The sequence below is a fragment of the Berghia stephanieae genome, chromosome 10, assembly GCF_034508935.2.
Source record: "Berghia stephanieae isolate SIO BIC M18660-M18661 chromosome 10, UCSD_Bste_1.3, whole genome shotgun sequence".
NCBI classification, from domain to species: Eukaryota; Metazoa; Mollusca; class Gastropoda; order Nudibranchia; family Aeolidiidae; genus Berghia; species Berghia stephanieae.
The window spans coordinates 16952124-16964289 of record NC_088369.1 but is presented as its reverse complement, the minus strand read 5'-3'; the positions used below and the strand labels follow the sequence as shown (position 1 = coordinate 16964289).

Genomic DNA, 12166 nt, shown 5'->3' with positions numbered 1-12166 from the left:
TTACGGATACATTCCCTTCCCTAGTAAAAAAAAAAAAAACAACAAAAAAACATCATTTGATATTTGAAAATTAAATCTTTATTATTTATACTGTCAGACCCTTGCATTGTAACAGATTTTTCTTTCAGGACCACATTTTATATAGCGTTTCATTTTGAAATATTGAGCAAAAAGAAGAAAAAAAATGTAGTACATAGCTTTGAATTGGGGGTCCCGATGGTCCCGATAGCTCAGTTGACTCACCAGTCGCTTCATTCGCAAAGGGACCGTGATCGATCCCAAATCCCAGGTGCAGTCGAGATTCTTTTCTGACCCCCCCCCCCCCCCCCACCACCACCACCACCACCACCCCCGTCCACCCTGTAGTGAATGGGTAGTTGTTAAATTTGATGGAAAGTACTTTGCAATAGACTAGCGCCCTATCCAAAGGATAGCTAGCAGCTGCTATTATTGTCCGTTTCACGGTATTGAAACCGGGATAAACTCCGACTCCATGGGCCGAATGGCTCTGAAGGACTACTGTTTTTAAAGCTTTGAATTGGATGGGTACGGTAAGTCCTAGCTGGATTCCATCACGCCGAATATCAGCACGCTCTACAACAAGACACACTAGAGCTGGGTGACCGAATGTATTGTCACCTCCGAGGCGATGATCACGAATCGCAGGGGCCACTATGATCGCCTCGGTCACCTCCCATGAGTTTCGGATTTTGGTACGCTTGGATTCTAGCACGCTTTTCGGCTTCCGACGAGAGCGTGCTAGAATCCGACGAGTACTGTATTATTTTCGGGAAAAATCATGAAAAGGGTTGGTAAGGAGAGAGTTAAACCCTCTCCTTACCAATTGGATTCAATTGTCTGATGTCACGTCGCCCAGCAACGGCGGCCATCGTGGTTCTAAACAAAGAAATTTGGTACTTTTTATTCCTCATGCTGGCTAGAGCTTTTCATAGGCCTTGTGATCAGAATGTGTAAAAGTAAAAGTCAAAACATGATCAGATTTATAATGTTTTTCTCCTCTGGATACGCTTTTATGCTCGTCGGAGAAATATTTCATCAGGGCGTCCGCCATTGTTCCGATAGTTTAGAGCCAGTTGCTACGTTTCTTTTGTACAAAATTTAAAGAAAATGAACAGTGTGTTGTAGAGCATGTTTTGCTGAAGAAATTATGTATACCAAGAATATTACTGCTATTATGTCTGAGTGATAAAAATATATTTTGTGTTAGTTGGGTATGAAGTTTTTGGGGAAAACCTTGAAAATGGCTGGTAAGGAGAGGATTAAAATTTAAAAAGTAAATATACATTTTTTCTGGTCGTCAAGATGAAATAACAACAAAGTGTTCAGAATTACAAGAGTAAAAATTGATCTCAATGCATGTGAAGCCAATGCTCTATCAACTGAGCTATCGGGACCCCTAACGGTGCTTGAACCCCAGTCTTATCTATATGTATTCACTACGCTTTCTTACTCCTTCCATGTCGAGCATGGGATGTCTTCATTTTAAAACAAATCTATTTCTTATAATAAGATTTAACCATGACGTAACTCTTTTAGTAGGCCATGGGTTTAACCCCCTCCTTACCACCTACGGCAAAATCGTCAAATTTGTTAAGACAAAATATACATTTTTTCTTATGCAGATTTATTTTGCACATCCCAATGATCTTTGTTTAATTAATAAGAACATAAAGTTGTTTTGTAAAGAGCTTGTTTGAGTTTAAAAAAAAAAAAAACAATTTTTCTGCTGGGTAAGCCTGCCATTTTGGAAAAATACTGAAAATGGTTGGAAAGAAGGGAGATAATATATTATTTAAAATTCAGCGACCTATTCTTGTTCTCTTTAGCATCAGGAACATTCCATTCAATGAAGCATACATATAAATTTTAATTTAAAACACATTCATTCTCTCATTCGCCTTGAGTGTTTCATCGTCGGGTTTTGTTGACAAATGGGAAACCAGAGGCGTCATTCAATCCTCCGGGGGTTCTGATCTTGTTTGCAGCACTCGCTGGGTTTTAGCACGGTTTCGGGACAAGCCAAAAAGCGTGCTAAAAACCGAAATGCGCCGAAATTCCGATGCTCAATGGATGTAACAACTCGACTCATTGTGAATATAACATTCGGCCAATCAGCTCCATCCAGTCAGCATGTCGTATTCCAATGTTTATTGGATGTAAGAACTCAACTCGTGTGAATATAACATTCGGCCAATCAGCTCCAGCAGAAGGTGTTGGAATTTGGCGTGCGAGAACCAAGTGAGTACATACTGTATGTGATCAGGATTTGACTCAAAGGTAGAAAATATTCAATTATATTTTTTTAAAACCTGAGATTTTATATAGGGCATATCTATTAAACGTGCTCAAAGGGTTTTACGGCGCTTGCAACACATTAAGGTCATATCAGCGCCAGTAAAAAGGAAGAAAATGGGATAGTAAAAAGTTCTAGAATTAGCACTCTAGAAAAAGTAAGACAAAAAGGGAATTGGTTCAAATAGGAAACAGATGTAGATTCAAAGAACACACTGTCAGTATACTTAGTTTGAGATCACCTAAAAGTCTCATCCAGACACAAGCACTGGTCCCCACTAAGAGGAATACACTCAAATGTTTACAAATCCTATATAACAGGTAAACAAAACATAACACAGTACATAACAGAGAGATTATTTACAAGGGCAAAAAAATATCATCTCCCAAAACTAACTATACTTTTGATTGCTTCCCTCTCAGCCAGGGCCTGGACAAAACCAAGTAATGTCAGTCCAAGACAAAGACAGAAAGCAAGTTGGAAAACAGATATAGGGGAATAGAAGAATCAGTAAGTACTCGTACTTCCCTGTCCACTATGGGAGGTCAGGAACCCCACCCAGCTATAGGGGGATAGAAGACACAGTAAGTACCTCCCTGCCCACTATGGGAGGTCAGGAACCCCACCCAGGGAGATAGAAGTCACAGTAAGTTGTAAGTACCTCCCTGGCCACTATGAGAGGTCAGGAACCTCACCCAGCTATAGGGGGATAGAAGACACAGTAAGTACCTCCCTGCCCACTATGGGAGGTCAGGAACCCCACCCAGGGGGATAGAAGACACAGTAAGTTGTAAGTACCTCCCTGGCCACTATGAGAGGTCAGGAACCTCACCCAGATATTGGGGGATAGAAGACATAGTAAGTACCTCCCTGGCCACTGTGGGAGGTCAGGAACCCCACCCAGATATTGGGGGATATTGGGAAGACATAGTAAGTACCTCCCTGTCCACTATGGGAGGTCAGGAACCCCACCCAGTAACCCATTGTTAACTAGGTCGTAATGGAAAACAAATATCTGAATGGTACAAGGAAGTCGACTCAGTTCTGAGTAGGTATTAATTGTATTCCAGGGCGTAGAGAGTTGTTCAATGTGGCAACCACTGTTCTGCTGTACTCTAAAAAAATCCATACGTGTATTTAAAAATTTGGCCAGAAAACTTGTCCTTCAAATATCGATCGATTTAAATTACTCTCATCTTGGCAAAATCTCACAAATCCGGGACTTCGCCGAAGTCCCGGGTTTGTTGAGAGTTTTTGCCAAGATGAGAGTCATTTAAATCGATCGATTATTGAAGGACAAGTTTTCTGGCCAAATTTTAAAATATGGATTTTTCTTGAGTACGGCAGTGTTGGTGTTTAGTCTGAGGAAAGAGTTTGATAATCTTCGCTTGAAAAAAAAAAAAGAAAGGTGTGGACAAAATCAATAAAAACGCTGTATACGATGTTTGAATTAAAATGTACTTTTTATTCATTTGTAACGTGTATTGCAATTTTAAATCCAGTTTTCTTGATTAAGCCCCCCCCCCCCCCCCCAACTCTTCCAATTAAATATCATTTTAATCTATTGTATTTTCTATGAGGACTTTGGTACGTAGTACACTGGTGAATCATGTCCGATAAATACTTTTTCACAATACATTTATGTAATGCTCGAAGCTCGAAGCAATAAATAACAATGGGAAATTGAATGTAAGCTTCAATTCAATAAATCAAAACAGATAAAATGAATGTTTCGGGTTTTCCCCTTATCAACAAAACAAAGGAGTATACTATTTCCTGCCCATCAATGTTTTTGTTCATTCATCTTAAGAACGACACTACCACATTATCTCATTCGTCTGTAGTGTTTCATTCATCCTGTTTTTGTTGATAAAGGGGAAACCCGAAACGAATCCATTTTATCTGTTTTCGTATAAATTAAATTGAAGCATACATTCAATTTCACAGGAAGGTTAAAAACACAACCTGTGATTTTTGTTTAATATATATATATATATATATATATATATATATATATATATATATATATATATATATATATATATATATATATATATATATATATTATATTCTTTAAAACAATCTCAATGACAGGAAGAAAGACATAATTAAATAATGTACATAAACAAATGGAGTATAGTATACATGATATTGATTTTTTAAAAAATATTCCTTTTCTAAGACACGTCCTAGAGTAGAAACAAGATCAAGCATCCAACAAAGTGTAGTGATATTATATTTCTCGTAAAGGAGATCATCGGAATTCAGCATTGTTTACATCCAGAAACATTTCAGTTGAATTCGTCATTAGCTTCACACAAAAAAATAAATTTCATATACACAAACACATATGTAATAATCAATATAATCATTATAAAATCAAGAACCATAACATCCGATAGAACAAGCTAAGCAAGCAGTTGAAACATTCAGCCCAACGGTTTGTGAGCATCTGTCACCATCACAATATTTTCATACAAAAATGAGAGGACTTTGGACTACTGCTACTCTTGATGAAAAGTGGTCCTTCAGGGCCATTAGGCAAATGGAGCCGGAGTTTATCCCGGTTTCTATAGATAGTATGCGCTTGGCTAAGAAGCGCACAACATTGCTATCCGGAAGTATAAGGGACCAATACACAAAACGATGTGTAACCTTGAACATTTATAGTCTGGTTAATACAGTTTAGTGAGAATTACTCATAAACCTGGATGGCAAAAAGCAATAACAAAGACCTAAGTGATGTCAACTTCACTCTATCTATAGCGTAAAACAGAAAATAGCATTTGCTTGCTACCCTTTGGATAGGACGCTAGTCTATAGTAAAGTCACCAGATCTAATAGACCCATCTCCCCAATCACTGGTGGGTGGACAGGGGGATGGGTGTCAGAAAATATTTAAAAATCTTGACTGCACCCAGGATCGTTCTCATTCCCTTTGTGTATGAAGTGAGCGCTCTACCAACTGAGCTATCTGGACTTCCTTACACTTGATAACACTGAGTATAATATACTTCGACAGCCTGTGTCAAATTGTGAGTAGAAAATGCTCAGGCTCTGCAGGGCTGATTGTTTTTTTTTCCCCCCTCAAGAGGGGCGTGTTCTACTGAAGTTGTTTATGGCTAGAACTAATAATATAACAACAATCGACTGAAAAGATGCTTGAACATGTCTTAGACTTGGACATGAATAGAAATATAGATGATGATATAAAAATATAGAAACTTTTAAAATATCCATAACACATTGTGAGTAAAGTAAAAACCTCATTATACCCCACCCCCCACCCCTAAACCACCGGCCACGGATACTTCCGAGTTAACTCACTCAACCCTAACACCGATTATATCCGTATTTTACCCGTGTTTCTTTTACCTCTGGTTTAGTTGTCCTTGCCCCATGCCTATTAATTACAGTTTTCTGAGACAAATTATAGGCATAGCATCATCAAAGCTAATGTTTGTAATTTGTGCATGTTATTAATGGCAGTTGAATAAAACTATCTATGCGCATGCTCATTTTTGATACATTTTTTTTCCTTATTTTGAAAAGAAGCAAAAATCTCTAGGATTGAGTGAGTTAATGACAAACGCAGGCTGGATCGTTTTGGACTTAACATGAAATATTACTATTTTGGTTTAAATGTTTGTGGGTTATTTTTTTTTTTTTTGCCTGAAGAGGGGTTTTGAGCCCAAATCGTTTATATTAATTCTTGTTCAATACTTCTTTCTTACAGTCCACAGTCAGTCTATCAGCCTGGTGGTCACAGTGGTCCAGATCATGGGAGTTACGGATAACTAGATTTTACAGTGTGAGCAATACAGAGACGATGCATCGGGCATTTTATTACAGATCTATGTTGATCAATGAAATTCAGATGTGAAAAAAAACAAAACCTGCCAAACAAAAACATATTTCCGTTGCAAAGATATTAAACAAGAGTCGGTAAATTTTTTTCCAAAAGATACAAAATTCAAGACAAAATAAATCTGTATCACAATCACAACACAAATTGCATGATTCCATTGATATATATATATATATATTATATATATATATAAATATATATATATATAAAATATATATATATATATATATATATATATATATTATAGATATTATATATTATATATTATTTATATATAATATGTCATAATGCGTAAGAATTGCTGCAGTTGATATCACATATATATTTTTTTTTTTCTTTTTACACAATCACCAATATTTTCACCAATTATTAAAAATCAGGACCATTAGCTAAAAAATCTGAAAAAGGAGGATGAAACATTTCACTCTTATTCCAATTTTCTTATGTTCTAACATATTCAAATGAATTCTGAAAGAAATACGTGTAGAATGTGAAAGCTTTTTAAAGACGGTCTGTCTCCTTTCAGAATTCATCATCTTCTGCAGACCTGCCAACCCTTCATATTCCAAAGGTGGAATCAGAAGGTCAGAAAATAGGAATGTGAGACAAAAAATAGGAATCTTTTAACAATGGATAATTCTGTATCAAAATGACCACCAACTTTGCCATCAAACACATAAAGACAGTATTCGGGCAGAGCTGGCAAAACTACATATCAAATGTATTAGGTAATGGAAAGAGGGAGGGGGAAAGGAGTGCAACAAATTTTCCTAATTAACTTCCCTTTTGGCACAATCATTCTTAAAAAATTCATATTTTAAAAGCCCCAGCCTCCATTTTTTTTTCTTCTTACCATTATCATTATTTTTGAAAATCGGAATTTAAGAGACAATGGCGGAATAGTGAAAAAGGAAGAGAGAAAATAGGAATGATTCTGTCAAAAGAGGAAGGGTTGGCAGGTATGCTTTTGCCTTAAGTTTCACAATTTCTATTGAAAAGGGCGGAAAATGTGACTTCACAAAATACACCTGGCCTCCCTACGTTATAATATTGTCTCGAATATTATTGAAGGATCGAATATTAAAATTAGTTTTTAAAATTTTCAATAAATGAAAAAAAAAAAAAATGATATATGATTCCACCCCTCTCCCTAAATAGCAACTTGTAATGATATCAAGTTTACAATAATAATTTTTGACGTCAGATTATCAAACGTTAAATTTCTCTAAAAATCAGATTGTTTCAAAAGAAGTATCATTTAAATGTTTTTGAAGTTGTCTTTTATTCAAAGATGATGAAATAGGATTCAATTGAGGGGTAGATTAAATGATTTTTTACACTCTTTTGCATTTTGGAAATCGAACTTTGTTTCCACCACACACTCACAAGCTCATGCAACAGTTGGGAACATGTCCGGAATTCCAAAAAGCAATAGTGTAAGAACCGTATATTATCATCATATATTATTTGTGCCTTAATATTAATATTGAGAGTGAGAGTGTAAGGCATTAAGTCAAGTCAGTAAGGCATGGCATCTGTAAAGGGAGATAAGAAAATAAAATATAGGCAGGTTGAGCTTAATTTGAATTAATTATAATTTATCACAGACCTGAATAAATTGAAAATCGTACGCAGTTTTAAACCGTGTTATGTTGAAGGTGGTAATTCATGAAACATTAATTCATGTTATCACAGGTAATTAATTATAAAAATTTAAAAAATAAAAATACAAAAACATTTAGAAAATTAAAAAACAAAACATAAAACCTCAATCTTGTAGCTTTAGCTGACTTTAGATTTGGAGATGAATTCCCCTCCACTGCCATAGCCATTAACATGGCCATTGTCATTCGTCATGGCCGTGTACGGGCCACTCGACTTGACTTGGCCGTTTTGTTTCCCTGAAATTGAAGATGATAAAATGTATAAAATTACAAATTAAACCTGTTTTTGTTTATTCGCCTTAATTAACAATGCCACTATCATATAATCTCATTCGTCTGTAGTGTTTCATTCATGTTTGATGATAAAGAGGAAAGCCGAAACATCTGTATTATCTGTTTTCGTTTATTAAATGGAAGCTTACATTCAATTTCACATTGATATTTATAACTCAAATACATACCATTGACAGAAAGCTTACATTCAATTTCACATTGATATTTATAACTCAAACACATACCATTGACAGAAAGCTTACATTCAATTTCACATTGATATTTATTACTCAAACACATACCATTGACAGAAAGCTTACATTCAATTTCACATTGATATTTATTACTCAAACACATACCATTGACAGAAAGCTTACATTCAATTTCACATTGATATTTATTACTCAAACACATACCATTGACAGAAAGCTTACATTCAATTTCACATTGATATTTATTACTCTAACACATACCATTGACAGACAGCTTACATTCAATTTCACATTGATATTTATTACTCAAACACATACCATTGACAGAAAGCTTACATTCAATTTCACATTGATATTCATTACTCAAACACATACCATTGACAGAAAGCTTACATTCAATTTCACATTGATATTTATTACTCAAACACATACCATTGACAGAAAGCTTACATTCAATTTCACATTGATATCTATTACTCAAACACATACCATTGACAGAAAGCTTACATTCAATTTCACATTGATATCTATTACTCAAACACATACCATTGACAGAAAGCTTACATTCAATTTCACATTGATATTTATTACTCAAACACATACCATTGACAGAATGCTTACATTCAATTTCACATTGATATTTATTACTCAAACACATACCATTGACAGAAAGCTTACATTCAATTTCACATTGATATTTATTACTCAAACACATACCATTGACAGAAAGCTTACGTTCAATTTCACATTGATATTTATTACTCAAACACATACCATTGACAGAAAGCTTACATTCAATTTCACATTGATATTTATTACTCAAACACATACCATTGACAGAAAGCTTACATTCAATTTCACATTGATATTTATTACTCAAACACATACCATTGACAGAAAGCTTACATTCAATTTCACATTGATATTTATTACTCAAACACATACCATTGACAGAAAGCTTACATTCAATTTCACATTGATATTTATTACTCAAACACATACCATTGACAGAAAGCTTACATTCAATTTCACATTGATATTCATTACTCAAACACATACCATTGACAGAAATACCGCTATGTAGTTCACAGAGTTTAGCAATCAGTGCCTTTGTTTACTGAATAATGACAGTTCAAATTACAGTGGAATACTGACGAAGCGAAAACCATCGGACCAGAAAGATTGGTTGATTTTATCAATTTTATGCGGCTATGTGGTCTTTTGGCATGACACTCGCTTTCGGATCGGAAGGTCCTGGGTTCGAGCCTCGCTGGGCACATAGTTGAGTCCTTGTAAAGACTTTACTCACTGTCTCTTACCGTCCTCAAGTGTAAAATGAGTACCTGGCCGTTAACAGTGTTGCTTCTGTCAGAAGAAATTGTATTATCGCCTAACAGGCGTCATGTCACGTTACGTGTTGCTGCTGGTCAGGGAGCCTTTGTAAAACGCTTTGAGCATGTTTAGTGGATATTGTGGTATATAAAAGCTTAATCTTATTATCAATGGAAACTCACTTAGATTTTTTTAAAAACCCAGACAATTTGGAACAAACAAGAAGGGTTGACTTCATGCAGAGTCCACAGTATCTGATCATTGTAAAAGTCGAGGGGAGTTAACTCACTCAATCCTATCTATAGATTTTTTTCTACTTTTCAAAATGGGAAAAAAATGTATTAAAAATGAGCAAGTAACATAGATAGTTTTATTCAATTAACTCATTAACGTGTAAATATTTAAAATTTAGTTTTGATACTACACCTATAATTTGTCTCATAAAAATGTAATAAATAGTCATTGGGGTAAAGTAACCCGGGTAAACTACGGATATAGTCGGTGTTAGGGTTGAGTGAGTTAATTAAAGACCAAAATCCCTCACCTTCCATGTTACCATGGGGACCACATGAGCGTTCAGCTATCGGCTTGACGGGATCTTGGTCACTGCTGCCTTTACAACAGCGACGGATGCGGTCGGCCACATAGCCACACGCTGAAAAATAGAAGAAAAATTATAAAAAAACAGTTTTCCCTCTCCCAAACCCCCTAGAACATTACAAAAAAACAAGAATACTGGGGATGTAGGAGCTTTCGGAAGGCCTCCCTTTGGAGTCTCTTGTACTTGTACTTGTACTGTTTGATTTTGATTTTTAGCTTATTTTATCATAAAGTAAAAGTTTTATTTCTCGTCCTCACTATTGTCCTCTTTTGGGTCATAACAAACAATTACTGCATATTTTGAGTTGAATCATGCCTTGAGCAATCCTTCTCCCATTGAATCTTTTTTACTTTTTAAAAAAAAATAAAAAAAAATAATAATAGTAATAATAATAATAATAATAATAATAATAATAATAATAATAATAATAATAGACCAGCGATGCCGTTCAAATGTAAAAATAGCTCCGAGAACATTCTTTACGGGACTGTAAAAACAGCCACTGCGGATAAAGAAATAGAAAAAGAGTCAAAATGTTCCAGTACAGTATAATGTAATATGAAGTTCAGATCTTCATCCATTCACTCTCTCGCGACTCACACATTTCAGTTTCAGTTCCGGAATGATTTCTACATTCATCATAATATTATGATTCATATCCCATAAACTTCCTTACTTTTGATGACCAGCTTTGATAATAAAACATTATAATTTCAATTTACACTCACCATTAATTATCAGTCATACCATATTGCTTGCAATACTTTAAATAACGAGAAAAATCTCTCACAAACCAGCCTTTTATTTCTTAAGTGTCAATCTCATTTTGGGTGTTCGTTCGTCTTATGAAACAGTTAACAGTTGTTTTTGTTTTCATCGATGGAGTGGGGGAAAAAAATGGAGCAGGGATGCCAGATTACTTTGCTTACAAAGTGCCAAACTCAAACAATTCGTAAAACCTAGAATAATAAAACAAAAAACAAACGAAATAAAACAACAATAACAACAAAACAACAAACAAACAAAATAAAAACAAAAAACAAAAAACAAAAAAAAAAAAAAAAAAAACAAAACAAAACAAAACAAAAAAAAAAAGACAAAAACAAAAACAAAATAAATAGACTAATAATAAAACCGAACAAAAGCTAAGTGCTTTTCGTACATCACATTTTTCTCCTAAAATTTTAATACACAAAGTGTAACATTAAAGATAGAATATTTAAAATAGTTCTTTTTTAAATTAAAACGCAAAATTCTTAGAACACATTTAGATCTAGAGTCTATCTATTCTTATCTAGCAGACATGAATATTTCGCCTTGTATTTTAAAGAAATAAATACATTAATGCCAGTTTAAGCGTGAAAATTAGTCAATGCTGTGCCATTATTGTGCATCATTCTATCCAGTAAGTTAAATGAAGCACCAGAGATTTATGAATAGGTACATGACTAGGTGTTCGAAGTATATCATGATACAGACCACTCCATATAATCGCAACACCTTGGGATCAGCGAAAATGTTGCGATAAACCGAAGTTGCAATTAACCGAAGTTGAATTTCCATTATTGCAACATGTTTACACATAATATATGGAAAACTCAAATAAGTTGTTGTAAACATTGTTCTTAGTCCACCACAGACTGAGCGATATGATTGAATTAAAAACCCCTTGGCAGTCTGTGTGGATTTTGTCAAGCAAAAGCAGCTTTGATGCAAGTCGACATCTTTTTCAGATTTGATTCATTTTCACTCTTTTGTTCTCAACATTCGTAAGAGTAAGAGGCAAAGAGATTAGCCGTGCTGAGTTGAGATTGTGATTTTCAAAACTGTTAGTAAACGCCCTTATATATATTTTTAATTTATTATTATTATTTTTTTTGTTTGTTTTTATTATCAGAAATA

General features: G+C 34.6%; 1 long non-coding RNA gene across 1 annotated transcript; it reads right to left on the bottom strand.

The window, feature by feature from the left end:
* Nucleotides 1-7043: 7043 nt before the first annotated feature.
* LOC144980733 (uncharacterized) lies at nucleotides 7044-11168 on the bottom strand. The gene is made up of 3 exons (XR_013646944.1): nucleotides 10993-11168; nucleotides 10208-10318; nucleotides 7044-8083 (listed from the first exon to the last, which is right to left on the bottom strand). It is a non-coding gene; the product is annotated as an uncharacterized LOC144980733 (long non-coding RNA).
* Between the last annotated feature and the right edge of the window lie 998 nt (nucleotides 11169-12166).